This window comes from Thermobia domestica, chromosome 17, assembly GCF_964235325.1.
Source record: "Thermobia domestica chromosome 17, izTheDome1.hap1.1, whole genome shotgun sequence".
In the NCBI taxonomy this organism is placed as follows: domain Eukaryota; kingdom Metazoa; phylum Arthropoda; class Insecta; order Zygentoma; family Lepismatidae; genus Thermobia; species Thermobia domestica.
Genome location: NC_137470.1, coordinates 48,438,793 through 48,452,927, shown reverse-complemented (window position 1 = coordinate 48,452,927; position 14,135 = coordinate 48,438,793). Strand labels below are relative to the sequence as shown.

Genomic DNA, 14,135 nt, shown 5'->3' with positions numbered 1-14,135 from the left:
GCTTCTCATCACATGTCAACATCCTGTCCAGAAATGGCTTCTTCCTCAGACGAGACAGCAAAAAAACACAGGTGTCTGCACGCGTAGTCTTCTGGCCCGGAGTTAATTCATGTGGGACCAATAGACTCAAATTGTAGTGTTTCCCAAGTCGATGGAGGTGCTGCCGAATGGTTTCTCCACTCACATTGAATGTTAGCTCCAGTTCCTCACAGGTCTCTCCACTGTTCGCCTCAATTGCTACCTGAAGGTCTTCATTTTGTAAATGTGTTGGTCTTCCGGCACGTGGTGCGTCTTTCGTGAGTGTTTTGTCACCGTCCTTAAACTTTCTAAACCACCCTTGCACTGTCTGCGTAATCACGACACCCTCACGAAAGGCCTGAGATATCTTTCGCCCCACTGCAGTGGCGTTTGATCCAAGTTTGAACTCGTACAGCATACACACCCTTATGACGCTCTGTGGAGGTTCCATATTCACTCTGTCCTTACACAAGTTCACGTTGTAACTGAACTGCCACAAGCAGGTAGAATGTTGGATATACCCACACCAACATCTAACCTTCGCCTTTTCTCCATTCGCATTCAACTCACGGTGTAAGGATCAATTGAACACAGACCTCCACAAAAAGCGACAGAACTTTCTTGGTTACCTTTATATATCTCACAGGACATAATATGTTTCGTATAGAGAATATATCTATATTAAACTTAGTTTTAATATCTCGAGCTCCGGAAGTCGGAATGTCAAAACTCCAGATTCGTGTTCCTCGTGATCTAGTTTACAAAATATATAAAAATCAGGTGGGGTCCACTTTGCTTCCCTGCAGCCTACTTTTCAAACGAAACTAAGTTTTCCAGAGTGTACATTTTGCTTCAAACTGAGTTCTGCCCTGGCTAACATACGTAAATTCGCTTCTGTAAGTGTCGTTAAAGTTACACTTGAAATTGTCGTTCGGCATTCTTGTAGCTTATGAAGGCATGAATAATTCAAGTATGTTTGTCACAACATCTACAAAAGAATATTCATTCGTATAGAACCTCCAATACATTACATTAAAAACACATGAATTACACAAAGAAAACTATTGTGCATTAGAGCAGATCTCTTATTAGCGAATGGCCCTACACCCGCGCACTGCTCAGATAGCTCACAGCCTGAGCCTGAGCGCAATTCCAAATTTAACTCAATCGCGATTAAGATTGTCAAAGGTGTAGCGGTTTACGTTGAATATACCAACACTTTATTCACTAAGTCGTCTTAGATTTTTCTCCAATCCCAAAAAGCAGGTGGTTTTTCGTGATTAAGATAGCGAGGGACGAATATAGAACCTGACAATCGGGTGGTACCCGCAAAAATCGGGTAATATGACAACACTAAGCTAAATAGAAAATAAGGTATATCCCTATTTAAGATCACTACACCTGCAACTCATGAAATTCAATTTGAAATCTCATCCACTTAGACTGAGATCTTTTATATTATCATTACTCTTTCACTTTGTTTCTAAATAGTACTGCCACTCTTTCTTTTCTTAACAAAAAAACACCACCTCCCTTTCTTAGAAAAAAGAAAAGAAAAAAACATTAGATCGCAATTCACAATTTTATTGTTGATTTGTTGCCACTCCGATAAATGTGAATGTTGTGGTTTTGCATGTGTTGACTGGTTTCTTATCGCAAGTCCCAGACACCTGCAATAGTTCATACGTGAAGGGAACACCGATCATATTTTATTCTATATCTTTTTACTTCCCAATAACGATAGCCGTGCCTCTTTGTGAGAAACTGCAACTTATTTTTTTTATTCTGCCAATTGTAAAAGAATACTAAACAAGAATTTCCCTACACGTTAACACATTTTAAGAAAAAATATCTTCTTTCACCTCTGCAAATTTTGAGCATTTTTTCCCTACGCCGGGGAAAATTTCCCTGCATCTGGCAACTGAGAGCCGAAGATGGGAAAGATTCTTTGCGGTTTCCTCGTCGTTACTTGATATTAGTGCTGTCGAATTTTTGTGACATTTGCGGTTTTCGGTTTTTGAGAAAATCGGTTTTCAAAACCGAAACCGCAGATGCGGTTTTCAAAACCGAAACCGCAAATGCGGTTTTCAGAAACCGAAACCGCAAATGCGGTTTTCAGAAACCGAAACCGCAAAAGCGGTTTTCAAAACCGAAACCGCAAATGCGGTTTTCAAAACCGAAACCGCAAATGCGGTTTTCAAAACCGAAACCGCAAAATCGGTTTTCAAAACCGAAACCGCAAATGCGGTTTTCAAAACCGAAACCGCAAATGCGGTTTTCAAAACCGAAACCGCAAAAGCGGTTTACAAAACCGAAACCGCAAAAGCGGTTTTCGAAACCGACATTTCGGTTTTATGAAATTTCACTTTTTTCAAAAACCGGTTTTCGGTTTTTTCAAAAACCGATTTCGACAGCACTAGTAGATACAGCACAACCATAAAGAATCGCCACTCAATTATGAATTTCAGCAAATAAATTGATTTATTTAAATTACAGTTAAACATCCATATGATTTAGTAATTATTTCTTCATTCACCACTGTACATTACATTACCTTTTCTCAGTATGCAAATATTACACAGACTGATTTTCTTTTCAGTTCAGTGTCTTATTAATTATAATGTAAATGTGTTGACACCGATCTTTATTTCACAGAACTTGTTAGGTGGTTCAGATCATAACAATTTTAAATAACCTCAAAGTTAAACTAATTAATTCATTAATTAGTTAAACTAATTAATCTGTGCTACTAACTGGGAACTTCTTTCAAATCTGAGTAAAACCTTTAGTTAAATCAGAAAAAAATAGTAAATCATGAGAACCAGAGCAGATAAATACACGAGGAAGCAAATAAATATACTCTAAATATTACACAATTGCTAATATGTATTTTAATATAACGTTTGTGATAAACCAAACTTCGGTTACTTGAACTTAACTGTACAAATACTAACAAGATTTTGTATTATTAGTAATTTCTTTATCATTAAGAGCCAAACTTTTAATTGATTTTAAATCAAAGATGATGTGCATAACAATATAATTGTGAAGAAACGTACACGAATAATGCATAATTAATAGAGTACGACATCTTTTTATATATATATATATATATATATATATATATATATATATATATATATATATATAAATGGTAGGTTACCTAATAACATATGTCCTTAAGACAACACATAAATGTATTCATCAGTATTATTCTATTAGTTCTATTAGCCGTGAATTCTAAAGTAAGTTATGCTCATTTAATTGATGAAATAACTTCTCGAATAAGTTTTATAAAGAAATTTGTACATGATAAGTCAAATAATGAAAAATTGTAGATGGCATTGTGGCTTAATGGTAGAGCGCTCACCATTAGTGCGAGAATTCCCTCTTTGGCGTCCTTTACCGTTTAGGAAATTAGCGTGGGACATAAAACTAAAAATTTCATTTCATTTAATTTTAAAGAGTTTGACCAAAACTCTTTTGTATGTTTACCCTGCCATCCATATGTCAATCCATCCGCCAGAGAGACAAAAATGTGTATACGTCTTTCTGGGAAACATAAAAAAAAGAAAAAAAAGAAAATAAACTGATGAAGTACTAGGCAAATCACCATCAAACTTGCTCAGGATGTAAAAGTCGACAGTAAAACATCCAGTTCCTTTTACGCAGATGATTCATCAACCGCAAGTGGTAGGAATCAGCGATTTAGGATTTCCACGCTGATTACTATACAGAACTAAAAGGGTAATACATAGTGAGAATTGGTTTCCTGCAATCGATAAACCGTTTCATGAATACATTCCATCTTCATCTTTTATTCTCTAATGAAACCGGAATCTAATACAACTTCCGGTTTCAATATTGATCTACATAGAGTAAAATGATTAGAGATAGTGACCAGTTTTCCTTTTTAATTGATTTCGCTTTCTAAGAATAGGTGACATCGTCATTGTTTACCTTCTATTCAACTCAAGAAATTCCGATTTTAATCTTGTCGCTAGAGAGAAAATTGATAATACATAGGGCAGTGGCGTATTTGCGATTTTTTTTTCGGGTGGTGCTTTTCTAACTTTGTTCCTGAAAATGTGAAAACTCTACTAGGTATTTCATTTAATTTAGAATAGTAAATAAAAGTTAGGTGGAGGGGCTTCAGCTCGAAAGCCTCCCCTAAATTCGCCACTGAGATGAGGAGAAGTTGCTTTGTGCGATCAATTAACCTGCCAAAGAATATATTCGATCTGCACTCTAATCCCTCTACTTAAATCGGAAGTTGTAAAAATCTACTACGATTTAATCAAGGATAATTAATAAAATATCAACCAAACCGCACAAACCAAACTCCTTCTCCTGGGTACCCGTGAGATTATTATTTCTTATAAATACGAATGTGTTAACGATATTAATAGGTTACTAAAGCGCCTATACGACTTACTAATGGAGAAAAGTAACACGTCAAAGATACTATGCTAAATTGTGAATAAAAATAGAATTAGAGGAGACCGGGGCTTGTTTTGACAGGGGCAGGTTGTGACAGTTATGTTTCTATTAAAAGTGCAAACAATATACACGACCTGGCAACGCTGATTGACGCCTACAGTCACGAATTCACAAGCTATTGTTTCCCATCAGTGTGAGTCGCGCCAAGCCAGAGCAAAGAATAAAATTGGTTTTGTAGAAGTCTTGATCTATTTTTCAAGGTAAGTTTGATTTATGTGTCCCTCAATATAAAATAGTTGGAAATATTAATGCTATTTTCTAAAAACTAAAGCAACTATGTTACGCATGTAAACGGTTTTCTTTCTTGGTAAAGTAAAACTGAAATACTGAATTGCCAATAAAAGCAAAAAATACCCATTGGGGCTAGTTATGAAAACCTGCTAGAGTAAATTGTGACAAATGTCACAACTGACCCCGCAGAAATCCAGACAATGGAAGTTTGTCTAATTAATTTTATTAATTTTACATAAGGGATGTTATTAATGTTTTATTAGGAAGTGGACACGTTACTAGTATTGGGAGAAATTTCCGATTTCTAACGCATAAAATCATTAGCACACTGTTGATTGTATATGCATCAATGTTTGCAGATTTATACTTTTTTATTTTGCATATGTCTTTTGTGGATGAGTGTACTTTGTGTTCGATTCCCGGTGGAGACACAAATGGTTCGGATCCCACCTTAGTTGTAGGTCCCTCCTTAGGACGTCATCACCATCCCATGGAAAAGAAAGGCAAACCGCCATAGGTTCACCTTGCCCAGAGACTTTGAATCAAAGACTGGCCTTTGGACAGAACACCACATCATCATTAACAACAATAACAACAACATCCTTTTGCATGTACTTTGCAGCAATTTGAATTTGCATTTTAATGTTTGCTTCAATCTTTCTCGTTGCAGATGGTACGAACATATAAGAGAAAGAGAAAGGCCAGATACCAATTGAAGTGCACATAGATGCAGCACGAGCATACCACGAAAACAAGTGATCTTCAAGACAAGTGCAGCACAATATGATGTTAATAGACAATCACTGTACAGATTCTGCAAGAAGCAGTTTGTTGAAGGTAATTAGAACCTAGGACTCAGCTTAATTTGCATGGAGAAGAGATTCGACCGACTTCGATTTCATGGTAAATGTCCTACTGGAAACATTGCAGGAAATAATCCATCAGGTTGGATGACAGGGGACCTGTTTGTGCAATTCATGGAGCATTTTGTCAAACATACAGACAGTTCTCTTCAACATCGTGTCCTTTTGTTTTTTGATAACCATGTATCTCATATCTTAGTGCAGGTAATCAATTATGCCAAGAAAAATGGTGTTATTCTCCTATCACTCCCACCTGACACGTCCTATAAGCTGCAACCCCTTGACAGAGGATTATATTCTTCATTTAAAAAGTTAGTTGCAAATGGAATGGATGCATGGATGGAAAACAATCCTGGGTGTGCATTTAGTATCTATGACATTCCGACTATTGTGAAAACGGCATTTCCTCTTAATGTAAATAAATCTAATATTCCTAATCCGTTCAGAATAACTGGTATATATCCCTTTAATGGAGACATTTTACAGATGATGAGTTTTTGGCACCGCAGGTAATTGATCGTTACATTGAAGATGATGACCACATTATAAAGTTAGCACTAGGACGTGCTTCGCTAACACATCACTCAAGTTCAACCACATCCTCATCCTCAACGAACTTTTCAGGTCATAATGAAGAACAAGTACCAACTAACATTACACAAGAAGTGAATTCAGAACTCCCAGAATTACCTGTGAGGGAACCAAACCAGCCTTATCCAGCAATAAACTGTAAAGAATCTGAAACCTTATCGACTGTTGGCAATACATCTTCTACACGTAAAGAAAAAAACACAACTGTCGTCTATGCAAATTATGTCTTAAGACGAAACGTCCAGAAATGACAGTAATCCTCATCATGTTAGTCCTAGCGCCTATCGTTCGTTATTAAAAGCTAGACCCAGGGAAACTAAACGAGGAAGGAAGAAGCGAGTGTCCGCTGTACTCACTGATACTCCAGTTAAAGAAGTATAAGAAGCAGGTACAGGAGCAAGACATGAAAAGTCTCTAAAGAAAGGTATAAGTCGTAATATTCTTCACAGCTCTATTAAAAAAGGGGATGAAAATTTCAAAACGTAAAAATGATAGTGATGTTAATAGTTTTTGTCTTGTGTGTCTGGAACCATTTTCTAATTCCAAATCCAGAGAATCGTGGGCTCAATGTGTTGACTGTAACCAGTGGTCACACGAAGCGTGCACAGAAAGTAATTCTATTTATGTATGCCACAACTGCAACTCGGACAATGATAGGGGGTCTATGTAGTCTAGGTTTGCATCATAAGTCGTTTCTGAAAGAAATTGTGATTCTATTATAAAACTGAGTATTAGGAAGGAAGTATTGTTGGCGCATTTAACTGTGTAAGATAACGATAAACAACAACAACGATTTATATAACGATTCAAGAAACAACGATTTATATAAAATTAAGATTGATGATGCGATACAGCATTTATTTACACATATATACATAAACAACCTTGCTGACTGCGAAAGAGAACACATATATGAACAAAAGAACATACAGATATATTTTGTAAAAACATTGTACAAAGATTTCGTAATACAAATAATACAACCTCTAATATAATTTTATATATTTGAACAGTTTTAATGCAAGTTGTCCTTTGACCTGTTTACAATGCTAAGTAAAGTTAACTTTTCGTGCCTTTTTCTCTGCAAAGTCTTTAATTAAAGTATCAGTGTCAAGCTCATACAGAACATCACATTCAATAGACATCATAGAAAGGCCTACAAGACGCTCTTGCGTCATCGTTGATCGTAGGTAGTTCTTTATAAGTTTCAACTTGGAGAAACTTCTTTCTGCTGAAGCTACACTTACAGGAATAGTTAGTAAGATTCTTAGAGCAATAGTTGCATTTGGAAATAACCCAATAAGGGAGTTCTTGCAAATATATGTAAATACTTGCAACGGTTTGCTCCCACTTTCAGAACTGAGAAATGAAGGTAAAAGTAAGAGCTCTTGATATAACTGAAATCCGTCAATATCACATTGATCTTTGTCTGTTAAAGATAGTTGTAAGTCCTTGCAACACTTTAGTAAATACTCTTTGTCCGTTGTTGGATGGATGTCATACAAAAACCCAAATATTTCGCTGTGCTGCTTCAGTTGTTGAAATCTTTCATTCAGGGAACAGATAATTGTGTCTAATGTGCAAAAATAGAAGTTACATTTAAACGCACTCTATGGATCATTAATCGGTTCGTCTTCAGATTCATACAAAAATTGTCGTTTGACTTTTCTAGGTCGGAGTTTTGGTTCATTCTCAAATTGTGGTTGAATATCGAGCTCTTCAACAATTACTTTGGCATCAACCAAAATATTCTGGAAACCTTCATCACTTCACATGTTCTCAAGGCGACACTTGGTTTTCTTAAGCAGATGAACTGCTTGCTGAATGTCCACTGATTCTTGTTGGAAAACATGGCTAACCACATTAGCACAAGAAAGAATTTCATACCAAAACACCACAACACAAACGAACTTAAAATTCAGGAGCTTCCTAGCCAGGGAATAAGCCTTATTTTTGCCCATAACGTCTATCTTTGAGTCCTTTGATGCTTCGAAAAGAGCATCGTAAATTTCTCCTAACTGGTAGCGAAACGATTTGACAGCATCAATACAACTCTCCCATCTAGTATCACTAAGAGGTTTCAAAGTGAAATTGGATATATGTTTTTGCAGAACAGACCAACGATATGTGGAACTAGAAAAATAATTGTATACTTCTTGCAATAAAGCAAAAAAAATTACAGCCTCACTACAGCACATTGCAGAATCATTTACAACCAAATTCAATGAATGGGAGCTACAAGGGACAAAAAATACTCGACTATTTAGATCTAATATTCTTTTCTAAACGCCTGAGTGCTTTCCTTTCATATTGGCACCGTTATCATACCCTTGGCCACGCATGTTTGAGAGAGGAATTTTCAGTTTTTCTAATTCTTCCAAAATAGTGGTAGTTAGTCCTCCTGAAGAATCATTTATGCACAAAAATCCCAAAAAATGTTTTTCAATGGATGGTTCCTTACCCAGTTCTACCTTCACGAAACGAACAATTAGGTTAATTTGCTCTGTATGACTTACGTCTGGTGTACAATCTAATATTACGGAATAATATGTCGCTTTTATTAGATCAGTCAAAATTTTATCCTTTATTTTTGACCCATGGAGTTCAATTATTTTATTTTGAATGTCCTTGCTCAAATAATGTACATGTGTCTCTTTACATGTTATTCGTCGCAAATGCTCAGGCATAGTAACATCAAATTGTGCAATACACTCAACTAGTTTGAGAAAATTGCCGTTGTTTGTTCAGTAAATAGTGCCATTTTGACCACGAAATGCCAAGTTCTGGGAAGCAAGAAACTGAATTATACACAGCAGTCGTTTGAGAACCTCTTTCCAACGCTCAGTTTCATTGCGAATAATTGCTTGGTTTTCAGCGTCAACTGTTTTACCTGACTAATCGGTTTGCAAGTTCAAACCACGATTGGAAAGCCTTCATGTGAGTCAAAGATCTATCATGGTCTGATAACAGTCCAGACATATGCTTCCAATCCGAAAAACCTTCACGAGAAGAGAGTGACATTGTAGTACCAACGAAAAGACGTCAACAGAAACAAAATATTGTATCCTTAGTCACTGAATAAATAAGCCAACTATGAGCAACTTCTTCTTCATTGTGCAGACGTCTTTTGTAGTTACTTGTAGTAAATCGCCGACCCTCGCTGTTTACTGGGAACTCTCGTTTGGAGACTTGAACTGGGCCTTGTCTAACAATTATCTGACGCATTCTGCCCGTAATATGTTCTGGCCAATATCCTGGATCATCAAGATCGATTGATTGTGATTCCAACACCAGCAAAAAAAAAAAAAAAAAAAAAAAAAAAAGTCAGTAGAAAATAATGTTAAATTTATTTTAAACATTGTCTTCTAACAAAGAATAAGTGACTAAAACTTGAATGGATTTTTTAAAATTGTGTTCATAATTTTTTAAAGATGGTAGGCTTGCACCGAAGATAGGTGGGGTGGGGGTGGGGGATATTCAAGCAGCTAGATCATCCGGGGATAAACACAAAACTTAGAATGGCGCATGACCAATAAGCCTCCGATAGATGTGAGATATAAATAAATAAAGAGGGTGAGAGGAAAGTTTAATAATAATTGAAGTAAATAAATAAATAAATAAATAAATACAGGTTTCATGCGAATATAAGACGTCCACGTCATGTTCTTTTGTATACATAGGAGAATCTGCCCAGGATTTCTGAAGCCCTACCCAGGATTCTCGGTATCAGCATTGGAGTGCTGTAATGTGGTTAAATGCCTTGACCCTGATTGGCTCCACAAATACCTCTTACGAAGTTGAATCAGTAATGAACGACCAGATCAACCGGGATACAAACATGTTCGTGGCTGACTTAACCTAAGAAATAAGCAACTTTGAAAACATTTCTTTGAACATTATTCTTAGCAAGTTTGTATTTCTTACTATCTGTATTTTATTTAAAATATGCACATTATTATACACTAATTAAAACTAAACTCTTTTTTTTAAGCTCCGAAACACCACTGACTGTGTCCTTTTTTTCTTTCTCTTTAAATGTGGTGGGTTGGTATGTGATAAGTTAGTTGACTTGCATCGTAATGTTTTGGGGCTTTCTGGATTAGAGTTTGGTACTTTATATTATTTGAAAAGCTTTCCGATTTCCTTGCGATGCTCAATATAAAAAGCCTTGGGGGATAGAATCCGCTAACTCTTGCATCAAATGTAAGTCTGCTAGTCATTCAACCACTAAGGCAATATACATTACATATTATTATTTTTAAAAAAATGTTATCCCATATGTCTTCCGTCAAAGCAACTTGAACGGAATACAGTGATATTATGCACCTAGGCACAAGAAATGAATTCCAAAAATTGAGTAAGTGTGACCCTAAAGATGATTTTGATTGATTGCTTATATATTTGGCATGTTATAATTTAATTGGTGTCTCCGCAGAACGACTGGTTAAGCTCATCGCCTTATAACTAAGGGAGCTCGGGTTCGATTCTCGGTGAGGACACAAGTGGTTCGGATCCCGCCCTTAGAACGTCATCATCATTCCATGGAAAGCAATGCAAAGCCACCATGGTTTCACCTTGCTGAGAGACCTTCGGGGTCAAACACATGCCTCCGGGAAGAACACCAATCATCATCATAAATTAATTATTAATAGCAGGCAAATTATGAGCTTTCTTATATTACAGTACAAAAGCATATACAGTTTGAACCTCAGTATTTTCATTTTTCCAACATATTAAAAAAAATTACAGTGAAATGTATGTGGCCAAACTACAGTCTGTTAAAAGATTTTTTTTTTAAATGTCAGTTAGTGAAAAGTCTCTAATCAGTTCTACTGCTTGCTTATTTGTTACAAAAATAATAATTCGATTTATATCCCGAGTTCAGGTCGAAATGACCCATTCATCTACAACACCCGTCAAATTAAACCCAAGAAAATCAATAATATTGTATATGCTTCATGTAAAGTAAGTGAAACATAGTTAATTTAATCCCACTAGCTAACTATATATATAAGCTAGGCCGTCATGAACATATTGGTACAAGATATTTAGAAACAATTGTCGGTCTGTCGAATTTATAATTTATGCCTGTCGAATTGCAATGTACTCTAATAATATAAGTAATTATGTTTTACTGCATTTCCTCTTATATTTTACACAATGCTGTAATTGCGTGATATTCAACCAACATGCAATTGTATGTTTATTCAAATAGCAAAATGTTTAACATACGTGTATTACAATTTCCTGTGGAAATGCTGATCCATCTTCGTTTCGTATATCAATTGTTCCAGATTTCAATTGTTCTTCTTCCTCCTGCGAAATGCTCGTAATCGATCGATCCACCTGTGGAAAGGAAAAGAACTAATACGTTACAAATAAAGTTTCTTTTCTTAAAAGAAACAAATATATTTAATTTGTATTCTAAAGGTGAAGAAAATGCATAAATGATAAAATAACTGCGTATAAATATTGAATCTACATATTCCGTGTTCATTGTGAAAATGTACAGTTAGGAAAACAAAAAATGGGGCGATACATACAGAATCTAGGTAAGAATGGCCTCATTTTTTCTTTTGCTAACTGTACATAAAAATTAAATTCTCTCCGTATTCATTAACAAATTTGTGTTGTGAAAATCATCAAGAATCAGCGCATTCATAAAATAGATGCGAATGCATTCAAATTAGCTGCCGAAGCCAGAACACTTTTTTTTTTTTAAATCACGTTAATCGTATTGGATAGAAATATAATCTATATAGTCTTACACTGGTACATGTTACTTATTTACGATATGTTTATGAAATAATGGGTCTATTGCAAAATTTGTGATAGCGAAACTTCACGGGGATCTGTTAACGGTAACAATCATACATTTTAACTCTTCAGAATTCTAGTTAGTAGACGATACTACTATTACTATTACTACAATACTACTACAATACTACTACTACTACTACTGCTAATAATAATAATAATATTAATAACACTAGTTAACAAATTTAAACTTCCCTCAAAAATTTCCCTTTTTCAGATATTTTATTCCTCTAGCTCCTGTCCCCTTACATATAGTAACATAGAAATTATACCTAAGTATACTTTGATTCATATTTAATAAACCCTAAAAGTTTCGTAAAAATCGCTTTGTTCTTTCTAGAGAAATACATATATTTGTATGTATAATGTGTGCACTGTTTATTGCACCTGATAGCCTGAATTGGGGTAAAAACGATTTGCTTTATTACTACAAACACAGACTTAAAAATGAATATTTACAATAGTCAACAACACACTTGTATTGCTCTCTGTAAATACTTCCAACGTATATTTTTTTAAACGTACAGTATATGTATATCTTAATACATATATATACAATTCTCCAAGTTTTTTCGTTTTGTTCATGAAATGGTTATCAATATTTGTTATCAAATGTAACACAATGCAAAAGAAAGAAAGAATGGAATACAGACTCATTGTTGACAACAATGAACTAATGCAGTCTGAATTTTCCACTACGGTATCGTTTCCCCCCTCCCCCAGCGCATTTCTTTCTTTCTTGTGTTCTTGACATCTGGTGAGGGAGTTTTGTACATTTTTATATTGACGTGTGGTTTAACACTACTTCACTTTCAAAGTTGTCTTTGCTGCTAAGAGTGCTTTCATGTTTGATCTTAACGGCATTATACCCAACTAAGACCAGAAGTTTAGTTTGTAATCAGTACAATGGCGTCAAGAGGACGGCGTTCGTCTGTTAACTCACCAAATAGTTTTTGTTATGTGTGTGGCCAGTTTGTAGTTAAAGGACAGTGTAGATCCATTACGCCATCGGTGAAACTAGCATATTATATATATTTCGGATGTCGTGTGGGAGATCAGGACAAAACTTGGGCACCCAACATAATTTGTGCGTCGTGCTACGTCACTTTACTTGCATGGACCAAAGGGAAACGGAGGTTCATGAAATTTGCTGTACCAATGGTGTGGAGAGAACCCACCAACCATCTGGATGATTGTTATTTTTGTCTCACAGTAGTTAAGGGACATTCTAAAAAAAGCAAATACACAATAAGTTATCCCAACGTTAAATCCGCAATTAGACCTATTCCGCACGGGGATGAACTTCCACTTCCCGAGCCCCCTACCAACTGGGAAGAGATATGGCCAAAAGACTCTGATGATGATCATGATCTTGATGAACCATCGACATCAAAATGTACATCCAAGGATCCAACGTTCATCCCTGACTGTGTTCGCGAGCCACATTTCATCCGGCAATGTGAACTTAATGACCTAGTCCGTGATTTGCACCTGACAAAACAAGAGGCGGAACTTCTGGGATCAAGGCTCCAGCAGTGGAACTTATTGGATGCAGAAACGAACATATCAGTGTACAGGAAAAGGCATGTTCAATTTTCAAGCTATTTCTCAATGCAAGATAGTGTGTGCGTATGTACGGATATAAATGGGTTGATGGCGGAGCTAGGAATTCCTTACGTTCCAGAAGAATGGAGGTTATTTATCGACGCGTCAAAGGTCAGCCTTAAAGCTGTCCTTTTACATAATGGAAATAAAAAACCTTCTATACCACTTGCGCACTCAGTGAAGATTAAGGAATCCTATGACACCATGTCAACTTTGCTAAATCTTATAAGTTACAAGGACCATTGTTGGCAAATATGTTGTGATCTCAAGGTAGTTGGTATTTTATTAGGACTGCAGTGCGGTTACACGAAGTACCAATGTTTTTTATGTTTATGGGATAGCCGAGCTGATGACAAACATTATGAAGTGAAGGAATGGGAACCTAGAGTGAATTACGTACCTGGAGAATGCAACGTCAAATACGCTCCTTTGGTAGATCCTAATAAGATATTACTACCGCCACTTCATATCAAGTTAGGACTTATGACAAACTTTGTCAAAGCCATGGAC

At 35.9% G+C, this 14,135-nt stretch overlaps 1 long non-coding RNA gene across 1 annotated transcript in view; it reads right to left on the bottom strand.

Annotated features, from left to right (window-relative positions):
• Window positions 1-14,135, bottom strand: part of LOC145673924 (uncharacterized) — a 184,683-nt gene that overhangs the window by 57,948 nt on the left and 112,600 nt on the right. Inside the window, exon 2 of the long non-coding RNA XR_014128863.1 lies at window positions 11,436-11,549. This is a non-coding gene — a long non-coding RNA (uncharacterized LOC145673924). The remainder of the gene's footprint in view (window positions 1-11,435; window positions 11,550-14,135) is intronic.